The sequence below is a fragment of the Abramis brama genome (assembly GCF_963993115.1).
Source record: "Abramis brama genome assembly, chromosome: 1".
Lineage (NCBI taxonomy): Eukaryota > Metazoa > Chordata > Actinopteri > Cypriniformes > Leuciscidae > Abramis > Abramis brama.
The window spans coordinates 31,974,082-31,984,873 of record NC_139963.1 but is presented as its reverse complement, the minus strand read 5'-3'; positions in this window follow the sequence as shown (position 1 = coordinate 31,984,873).

The window sequence follows — 10,792 nt, the reverse complement described above, 5'->3', positions numbered from 1 at the left end:
TGGCACCCTTGATAAATATGATCAAAGATGACTGTGAAAATAACATCACGTGGATCACATTATGAAATATATGTTGTTCTCCAAAACGCGTTGGCCACAATAATTGGCAAAGAAATTCTTATGAGTATAATATCTCTGAAGTATATTCCCATTAATATATATATATATATAAAAAAAAAAATGTATCACAGCAGGGTGACTAGGAAACATGAAATTGTCCAGCCATGACTTCTTGTTCCACAGGAGTATAAATATGAGGAAATACAAAGGCCAAATTCCCGCAATCATCCATCGCAATGACTAAAACCAAAGAATATAGCTCTGATAGATTCAGCTCCTTCATCACCACATATTGTTTGGGAGGGTTTCAAGAAAAATCCTCTGCTCTCATCCAAAAACAAACTCCAGCATATTCAGTTGTCAGACGCTACTCAAAGAAACAGGGCTGGCTTCTACAGTCAAATGAAACAAAAAAATATATTTTTGGCAGATGGGTTTGGTGCAAACAGGGATAAAAAATACCCCATGACCACAGTTACATACTGCTGGATCTTTAATGATGTGGGCCTATTTTTCTGCCAGAGGTCCTGAACATCTTGGCCAGATACAAATACCAAACAGATACAAATTTCAAGCCTTTGCTTGAATTCTTGGCCTGGAGTCTCATGGAAGGTGATCTGGATGAATAAAAGGAGGAGCAATGACTGGGCAAGACAAGAGAGGACCAGGCCTTGGACATTTACATTATGTTTTGTTTATATGTGTGCGGCAGTCTTCCGTATGGGGGTTGCCGCTTTATTTTCGTTTTGTGTTGGTTTATTTTATTATTAAAGTGTTGAAATGTTTGCTGGTTCCTGCCTCCTTCTTTCCTGAACAACAAACCTTGTTTGCGCATAAAAATAGGTGAATTGAAACATACTGACCACAAAATTAAGCTTCTGCAATGGCCATCCCAGTCCTCTGACCTCAACTCTACAGAAGATGAGTGGGATGAACTGAGAGAACAGTGTACCAATATGGACCCAGGCAGTGGCGTAGGTTTGATTTTGAAATTGGTGGGGACGGGGACATCAATATAAATATATTTTAAATTTTGATCGAAATTATTGCTAAGGATATATCAGTGTCACTGGATATTGGTAGGGACACGTCCCTAGCGTCCCTACTAAATTCTACGCCCCTAGACCCAGGACTTTGAAGGATCTGGAGAGATTCTGTCATGTAGGAATGGTCTCTGATCTCTTGTCAGGTGTTCTCCAAACTCATCAGGCATTATAGGAGAAGACTCAGAGCTGCCATTAAATAAGATTAGACTTTAGAATTTTTTAAATAAAAGATCAAAAGGATTAACAATGCAGATTTATTTTTACAGGCTTCTTTGTTCATATTTACCCAATGTAATGATATATAATTTTAAAGAAAGAAATGTTAATTTCTAGCTAGAATAAAATCATTCTCAACAATGTAGTTGAGCTCTATAGCATTTCACTGTGTGATTTTTGAATGATTATCTTTTAAAAAGGGTTTCCTTCTAAACAGTGCAAAATCAATAATAGTAGTAATAAGCTTAATTTTTTTAAATTATTATTATTATTCATAATTAGCTATTATTCAAAATCTCTGAACTAGTAAATAAGAATAAACAAACAATACGTTGAAAGGCAGACATGGTTACAGAGGTTAATAAGGACACGGTAAATGTAAAGTAGAGGGCAGCCTATGCAAACCTACTTCTCCCTTTTAAAAGCCCCCACTCTATTCATCTACAGACACAAAACTTGATTGTGACTTTCCTGCATCAAGTTCCTATTTTCATAACAGGGCAATGGATATTGTGTCTAAACTGTGTTTTATCTTCATGTTTGCTCTCACAGAATGTAAGAAAGGCTCCTGAAAACCTGTTGACAATCAGACATATATTAATGTGTGCTGTAATGTTAATGTTGAGCTGTTTATTTTTCAGTCTGTTGGTGTCAGACACTGACTGAGTCTGAGTCAGCGGTCATTAAACCTGGAGGATCTCACAGACTTACCTGTACAGCCTCTGGATTTAGTGGTGACCAGGACTTGGCCTGGATCAGACAGGCTGCAGGAGGAGGTCTGGAGTGGCTGACATACATCTCATCTGGTGGTGGTTCTATATACTACTCTCAGTCTGTTCAGGGATGGTTCACCATCTCCAGAGACAACAGCAAGAAACAGATGTATCTGCAGATGAATAATATGAAGAATGAAGACACTGCTGTATATTATTGTGCAAGAGAGTCACAGTGACAAATACAACAGTACTGTACAAAATCTGAAAACAACCATGTACAGCGGGGGAAATAAGTATTGAACACGTCACCATTTTTCTCAGTAAATATATTTCCAAAGGTGCTATTGACAAGTAAGCCATACATACAAAGAAACAAACAAAAATAAGTTCAGAAATTAAGTTATGTGTAATAATGTGAAATGACACAGGGAAAAAGTATTGAACACATGAAGAAAGGGAGGTGCAAAAAGGCATGGAAAGCCAAGACAACTGCTGAAAACTTACAGTAATTAAAAAGCAATCTAGCCCCCTGTCCATGCAAATTAATAACAGCTGGTTCAGTCCCAAATGATGGCCTACAAAAAGGTCTCATTGCCAAGGTGTCACACAAGACACATCTCATGATGGGTAAAAGCAAAGAGCTGTCTCAAGACCTTCGCAACCTAATTGTTCCAACACATAATGATGGCATTGGTTATAGGCGCCATTCTAAGCTTCTGAATGGTCCAGTGAGCACTTTTGGGTCCATAATACGGAAGTGGAAAGACAATCATTTCACCATAAATTTGCCTCGACCAGGTGCTCCTCGCAAGATTTCTGACAGAGGAGTGAAAGGAATAATCAGAAGAGTTGTCCAAGAGCCAACACCAAGGTGTATGGCGTTTTTAGGGTAATGTGCAGTGCCATTTCTCCTCCAAACATGGTGTGTATTATGGCATCCAAACAGTTCAATTTTGCTCTCATGTGACCACACTAAATTCTCCCAGTATTTCCCCGGCTTTTCCAAATGTTGTGCAGCAAACTTTAAACGAGCTTCAACATGCTTTTTTTCTTCAGTAATGGAGTCTTGCATACAGGCCATGGCGGTGGAGTGCATTACTTACTGTTTTCTTTGAGACAACAGTACCTGCTATCTGCAGGTCTTTTTGAAGCTCTCCACAAGTGATCCTTGGCTCTTGGACAACTCTTCTGATTATTCTTTTCACTCCTCTATCAGAAATCTTGCGAGGAGCACCTGGTCAGGGGGCTGGATTGCTTTTTAATTACTGTAAGTTTTCAGCAGTTGTCTTGGCTTTCCATGCCTTTTTGCACCTCCCTTTCTTCATGTGTTCAATACTTTTTCCCTGTGTTTTGTTTTACTTATTTAAACTTATTTGTTTTGGTTTCTTTGTATGTACTGATTCCTTGGGTTGTTATCAACATCTGGTGAAAATTTCATGTCAATAGCACCTTTGGAAATATATTTACTGAGAAAAATGGTGACGTGTTCAATACTTATTTCCCCCGCTGTAAACGTTATCATTTATGCTCCTGTCACAGTGTGGTTGCAGCAAGGAGAGTTTAGGCAGAATCTAGATGCAGCAGTCAACTTTAATAAACAAATAATCAAAATAACAAACATTCAGGATATCAGGAGAATATAAAACGCAGGAGAGAAACACCCATAACCAAAGACATACCAATAGACATAAGATTTCTAGTGGTGTCCGAAACCATAGTGGACGTTATCGAGTGCACTCATTCAATCCCATAATACACTCCAATAACAAGGGTACAACCGATATATGCTCGACGACTATACCATAATGCACTGTAAGGGTCATGCCGAATGAATTCCCACGTCTGACGAGAAGATGGTGCCCACAGCTGAATCATCCATCCATCCATTTTCCAAACGCTGGTCCAATGTGGCTGCAGTGTAATATCATACAGGTATAAATTCATTTTTAATTGATTATTAAATTGTTTAATTAAGGTTTATACACACTAGTTTCCATGAAAGAGTTCAAGATGTTTTCATGTTTTTATTTCTACTGGAGCTGCCAGTTTACCAAGATTCACTTGCTTTCATTCACTCCGTCAAGTGGACTATATTAGTGGAGTAATGCAGGGAATAGTAAATGAGGGTATAGGGGGGCGATTTCGAACACAGCCAAGGTCAACTAAGGAAGATAGTAAATAAACACAGGAGCACAAAACTAAGCCAAAACAGAACATAAACCTGACAGATCCTTAATGTTTTTATAGATATTAAATATTATAGATCCTTACATTATAGATACTAAATAATACTAAATATTATAGATAGGCCTACATAAATATTAAATAAGATTTGATATTAAACAAAGAAATATTAAAATAATATAAGAAATATTAAACAAATCAATCAAATATCTTCAGGAGACTTTGCATGGAATCACAAGTCATATGGACAAACATCTACTCACGTCCTGTGGAACAAAATGTCTAACATGCTCCATACAAAAGAAATACAAGATGACAATTACCAAGCTTGGATACAATTTTTCTATACGTCAAAGCAGTATGTAGGATTGAGGTTTGAACCTGAGTCCCCTTTCTAAATTTCTTAAGAATTAGACTTGGAGTACAGGAGAATTCATTCAGTTTTATTTATTTCTTTATTATTTCATCTTTTTATTTTATTTATTTTTTTTAAAGAAATTTCTTGTTTCTGGAATAGCAGGCATGATTCTAACCAAAACAACTTTGTATGCATTGACTTTCTTTGAATGGCCAAGGAAAGGCACACCAACAGACACACTAACAGCTATACCAAAAGCTCAAAAAAACAATAATAAAAACATCCAACATTTCTACACCCACACCAATGATTGATTTATTCACTTTGATTTCTGCACTTGGCCAGAATTAGTAATTAATTAAATATAAAACATTGCTGAGAAATAACAAAAGATTATTCTATCTGTCCAGTGTTTATGTTGATTTGATGATTTATTGCAATTTGAAATGTATTATTACAGACATACAATAAAATGTATGTCAGCAAGCCTTTACTATGTTAAAAAATATTCAGATTCAAAGAAAACAGAATGTGAATATTGTATCAAATCCATCAGATTTCTGTCAAGAATATTTGAATCCATTTTCTCAGTTCCAGTTTTGTCATATAGTTAGGCCTACCTTGTTTTGCCTTGGTATGCAAATTACATGATTTAGGGAGGGCCAGTGAACAACTCTAAAAGTATTTGTTATAAAACCGAATTCTCAGTGTCCTGCAGATGCAGTGCAATTAAATATTTTGCTCATCATTTTACAGTTTTTGGGGTGATAATGGAAATGCTACTGCATGGAGTTCTGCTGTTGATTATTTCATGTACGAAACTCTCAATTCTTCTCAATTAATGGTGCTGTTTTAAAATAAATTAACGTTAATTTTCCATGTTGTTCAGGTGTTAGTGGTCAGTCTTTGACCTCCTCAGATTCTGTGGTAAAAAGACCAGAAGAATCAGTCACTCTGTCCTGCGGTGTCTCTGGATTCTCAATGAGCAGCTACTGGATGACCTGGATCCGTCAGAAACCAGGGAGAGGACTGGAGTGGGTTGGAAGTATATCTGGCTCAACTGTATATTATGCTCAGTCTCTGCAGGGCCAGTTCTCCATCACCACAGACACCAGTAAAAACATGCTGTATTTAGAGGTGAAAAGCCTGAAGACTGAAGACACAGCTGTTTATTACTGTGCAAGAGATTCACAGTAAGACAAAAGACTGCAGGGCTGAACAAAAACTGTCATGATCACTGAAGCAATTACAGCAAATTTCCCCACAATTCAATACATTACTTGTTTAGAGATGTAGTTTAAAATATCTTAATATTTCTGTATGAACAGCTTCCCAAATAAATGAGAGTATGAGTCTAGGCTGGTAATTAAGTAAGGTCATAAAGATAATAGATTCCAAGCTTGGAGGGTTGATCATTGATTACCCTTTTCCACCAGCATGAACCGGGTGCTAGTTCAAAGCTAGAGCTATTGCCGGTTATGAGATACCAGCCTGGTCTCATTGTTAATACGTAGGTATTAGCATACTTTTTGTACGTTTGGATAGATGCTGAAACGTAGGCTGGACGTATCTGCAACATTTAAACGTATCATTATTACGATTTTACAGGTACAAAACGTTAACTATTTACGAATCTTTCATATCATAAAGATATCTGTATAATTTCCCTTTTACCGTTTTATAGATAAATGTAAGATCCCATAACCCTAATTAAATCCCAAACCTAAACATACCAATTTATAAACTGCATAAAACGTATTAATGGACTGAGATGTGTAGGGAAATAGAGCTTAATTAACAATATAGCATTAAAATATAGGTCACTAATCCTACTCCTAACGTTACCCCCAAACCTACCCATAACCATTTCTTAAAACTAGAAGGTATTTTTAAGGTTTTAAAGTGTAGTCCTGTTTAACGCCATGTTGGCTAATCCTCCGAAACGAGTTTGCAGCAGAAGGCACGAACAGAGCGAAATATTAATATTTCTTAAATTAGCAAACTGCATTTAATAAATGCAACTGAAAACATAAATGATAAGACAATTGAGTGCAATAGAGTCGAAAAATTAATGCCACGACTTTAATATGCATAGTTCATACGTAAATAATTTAAGTTTTTTTGTGCTGTCTATACATACATATTTTACGTTTTAGTGATGTAAATACATCAGTATTATACGTTTCTGTGTGTATAAAACGTAAGTAAATGTAAGTGTGGTAGAACTACACTTTACGTAAAAATACACACGTATTCTCATGAGATCACGTTGCAGCCACATAACCTGCAGTGAGTGTACTGAACAGTCTCCATAAACATCTGCAAAATAAATCTGAAAATAATTCATACATTATTTGACTGAGATTCAACAATATTCAATCACAGTAAGATGAACACTAATCTTTATATCTCCATAAAGATAAAACTTTCAAGTGAATTACTGTAGTGGTAAATATCCTTTACAAAGTGCAAGATGAATCCAGTTAGGGCTGATTTTTTTGCAAATTAAAATGTACTTATTATTAACAGTACTATTATTATTATTATTATTTTAACAGTGTGCAAAGGTCAGACACTGACTGAGTCTGAGTCAGTCGTCATCAAACCTGGGAACGAACATAAACTGACCTGTACTTTCTCTGGGATTGAAGTTAATAATGCATATATTTCATGGATAAGACAGGCTGAAGGGAAAGGGCTTGAGTGGATCTCATTTATTTCTGCTCCAAGCGGCGGTAGCAAATATTACTCTAAAACCGTTGAAGGACGATTCACCATCTCCAGAGACAACAGTAAAATGCAGGTGTATCTGCACATGACAAATCTGCAGGCTGAGGACACTGGTGTTTATTACTGTGCCCGAGAAACACAGTGACACAAGAGGCGGCTGTGCAGTACAATAATGTATGTGCTTTGGAGACATGCACTGTTCATGCCATATTTTATCATAAACGCTTCAGATGGGTAATCTGAAAAAAATAAAATAAAAAAATGACCCATCTCTCATTCATCAACATCAGCATTAAAGCATATATAAAAAAATATTCATCCATCTCATCTCTATTATTACTGTTTACACCTAAAATGTTAATCCAATTATAAGTAAAGTAACTGCTGTTTGCCTTTGTGTGTGAGGTTGGGGAAAATATGAAAATTTTGCACGATTTTGATTTGGAATAATTACAAATGAATAATGTAATCAATTATTATAAGCTAGAAAAGAATTAACAATAAAATGAAATGCAGACATGGTTACAGAGGTTAATAAGGACACGGTAAATGTAAATGTACCTTTAGAGGGCAGCCTATGCAAACCTACTTCTCCTTCTCCCTTTTAAAAGCCCCCACTCTATTCATCTACAGACACAAAACTTGATTGTGACTTTCCTGCATCAAGTTCCTATTTTCATAACATGGCAATGGATATTGTGTCTAAACTGTGTTTTATCTTCATGTTTGCTCTCACAGAATGTAAGAAAGGCTCCTGAAAACCTGTTGACAATCAGACATATATTCATGTGTGCTGTTGTAAATGTTAATGTTGAACTGTTCATTTTTCAGTCTGTTGGTGTCAGACACTGACTGAGTCTGAGTCAGCGGTCATTAAACCTGGAGGATCTCACAGACTTACCTGTACAGCCTCTGGATTTAGTGGTGATCAGCCCTTGGCCTGGATCAGACAGGCTGCAGGAGGAGTGGCTGGCAATGGCATACATCTCATCTGGCAGTAGGTATATATACTACTCTCAGTCTGTTCAGGGACGGTTCACCATCTCCAGAGACAACAGCAAGAAACAGATGTATCTGCAGATGAATAATATGAAGAATGAAGACACTGCTGTATATTATTGTGCAAGAGAGTCACACAATATGATGTCGGAGTGACGTCTTTTTCATGTAATTTTTGGACGTCCAAATTCGGTCCACTGAAGGGGTTGATTTGTGAGGCCAGGCGACGTATTTTTTTCGACGTCTTCCGCACGTCTAATGTTGACGTCTGTCCTCAAAAGTTTGTTTGTGGAAAGAAGGAAGGAGACGGGGTTGGCTTGCGGATCGTGTGTTTTATTAGATAAGTCTTTTCCAAACAATAATCGCGCTCAGTGCGCTCTCTCACACACTCTTCAATAACTTTCTCCTCAAACAAAACAGCGGCTTCTTTAGGCTTCTCCTCGTGAGACAACAGGCAGAGGCAGAGACACACACACACATTCTCCCGTCACAGAGATCGCTGAACCACACTCCCCCCCGCCACAACACACACACACACACACACACACACACACACACACACACACATACTTGTTTATATGCATTGTGGGGGTCACCTGTCAGAAATGCTACATAATGGGGACCACCCTTTCTAATAAACTTTAAGACATAAAAAAATATTATGACAACTAATACAATATCAGTTCAGAAAATGTCCTTTCAGATTACAAATATTTTGCTATAAAATTTTCAAACATGACACAGTGGCTACTTGTGGGGTCATTTCAGGTCTTGTGTAAATCTGAGGTCCGCCAATACACACAACTGGTTTTTAGTCATCGTGGGGATCAAACGTACACACACCAAACTAGTTTTTAGTCATCGTGGGGATCAAATGCACACACACACCAAACTAGTTTTTAGTCATCGTGGGGATCAAATGCACTCACATCCCAAACTAGTTTTAGGTCATCGTGGGGATCAAATGTACTGTACATAGCTACTTGTATCCTTGTATCAACTAATTTTGAGAAGACTGCCCCAGTAACACAATTTTTAAAAGGCACTTTTTAAAAAGCAGTGTAAAAAGAGAATCTACTTTTTTGAGCTCTTTATTTATAGAAAGCAACATTAAATGTTTTTACTTCTAAAAAAGTATAACCTACATACAAACATACGTACATATATGTAGACATGTACATGTGTGTATAAATAATTATTTGTGACATGTAATGTTAACATTTTCCAAACTTGCATCAAATGTCTGTCAACAAATAGATCTACCATAAGACTATTCCATGCTCATGTTCATATTAATTAATAAAACCCTTGACAAACACTCTAAACAGTTTCTCAAAACGTATCGTCAATAAGTAAAGAAACTTCAGCATGAAACTTTTGCATGCCTGCGTGTATAGTAAACATTTGGCATTTAAAAAAACAATTATGAAAACTTGCTAAAAAAACAAAACAAATCATTAACTGCAGTATAAAAGTTATTTGAAACACTTTAAAAACATTTGAAAAGAACTGAATCAACAAATCCATACAGGCAAGATTAAGATATAACCTGGTGACTAATACTCAACATGGTGTCAATATTAGTGTATGGAAGTAAAATAATGACAAATGTTTTTGAAACTAAAAAGCTTGTTGAATTGCACTACTCGAAAAAATATGCATTGCATTAACCCTGCTTGCATTTTAATGCATTGTATTTTCAGGCCTTGCATTTTTATGGGCTAAAATTTGACATGGTTGTATATTTAAGCTGTGAATATTTCAATGCAAAACATTTCACACACGTTTTCATTATTAAAAATTCAATAATCCATATTCACCTTTCAGATTTCACTTCCAAAATGTTCATTCTGTTTAAAAATACAACCTATAATATTCGACCGGCAATTTTCGGTCCATTTTATTTCGCTTCCACAAATTCAGAAATAAAATCCCATCCTATCTACTTTCTAAATGCATGTTATGGATCTTATTATGAACAATTCATCCCTTTTTTTTTACCTCATAATCTTGGACTGAGAGGAAATAATAAACTGCAGACATATGCAGACTTCTCCATGTTGCTACTTCTGTTGAATCGTGACGCGATAGTTGTTTATGACTTCCTGATGACAACCCCTGTACACCCCGCACAACAGGCGGCTTGGGCGGACCCCAATCGACTGTCCTGATCAACTCTATGCAGAGCTCGGTTATCGCAACCAACCTGGGTTTCCTAACCGATGGGATCTAAAGCGACTATAATATCAGGCTTGATGACCGTATCAGCGCAAACTTTCTGGATTTCTGAAATGGCTACGCAAAGGCTGATGGAGAGTAACCAAGATGTCGGTAACATCGATTTTGAACTTCGAATAATGATTGTATGGGGGATACCAAACGTGTAACAAATCTAAAAAATGAGATGGGTGCCGTAAGAGGCCTGACAAATTCATGGCCTGATTTGACTAGCGTGTGTATCAACAACAAAGAGCCAATCTGTG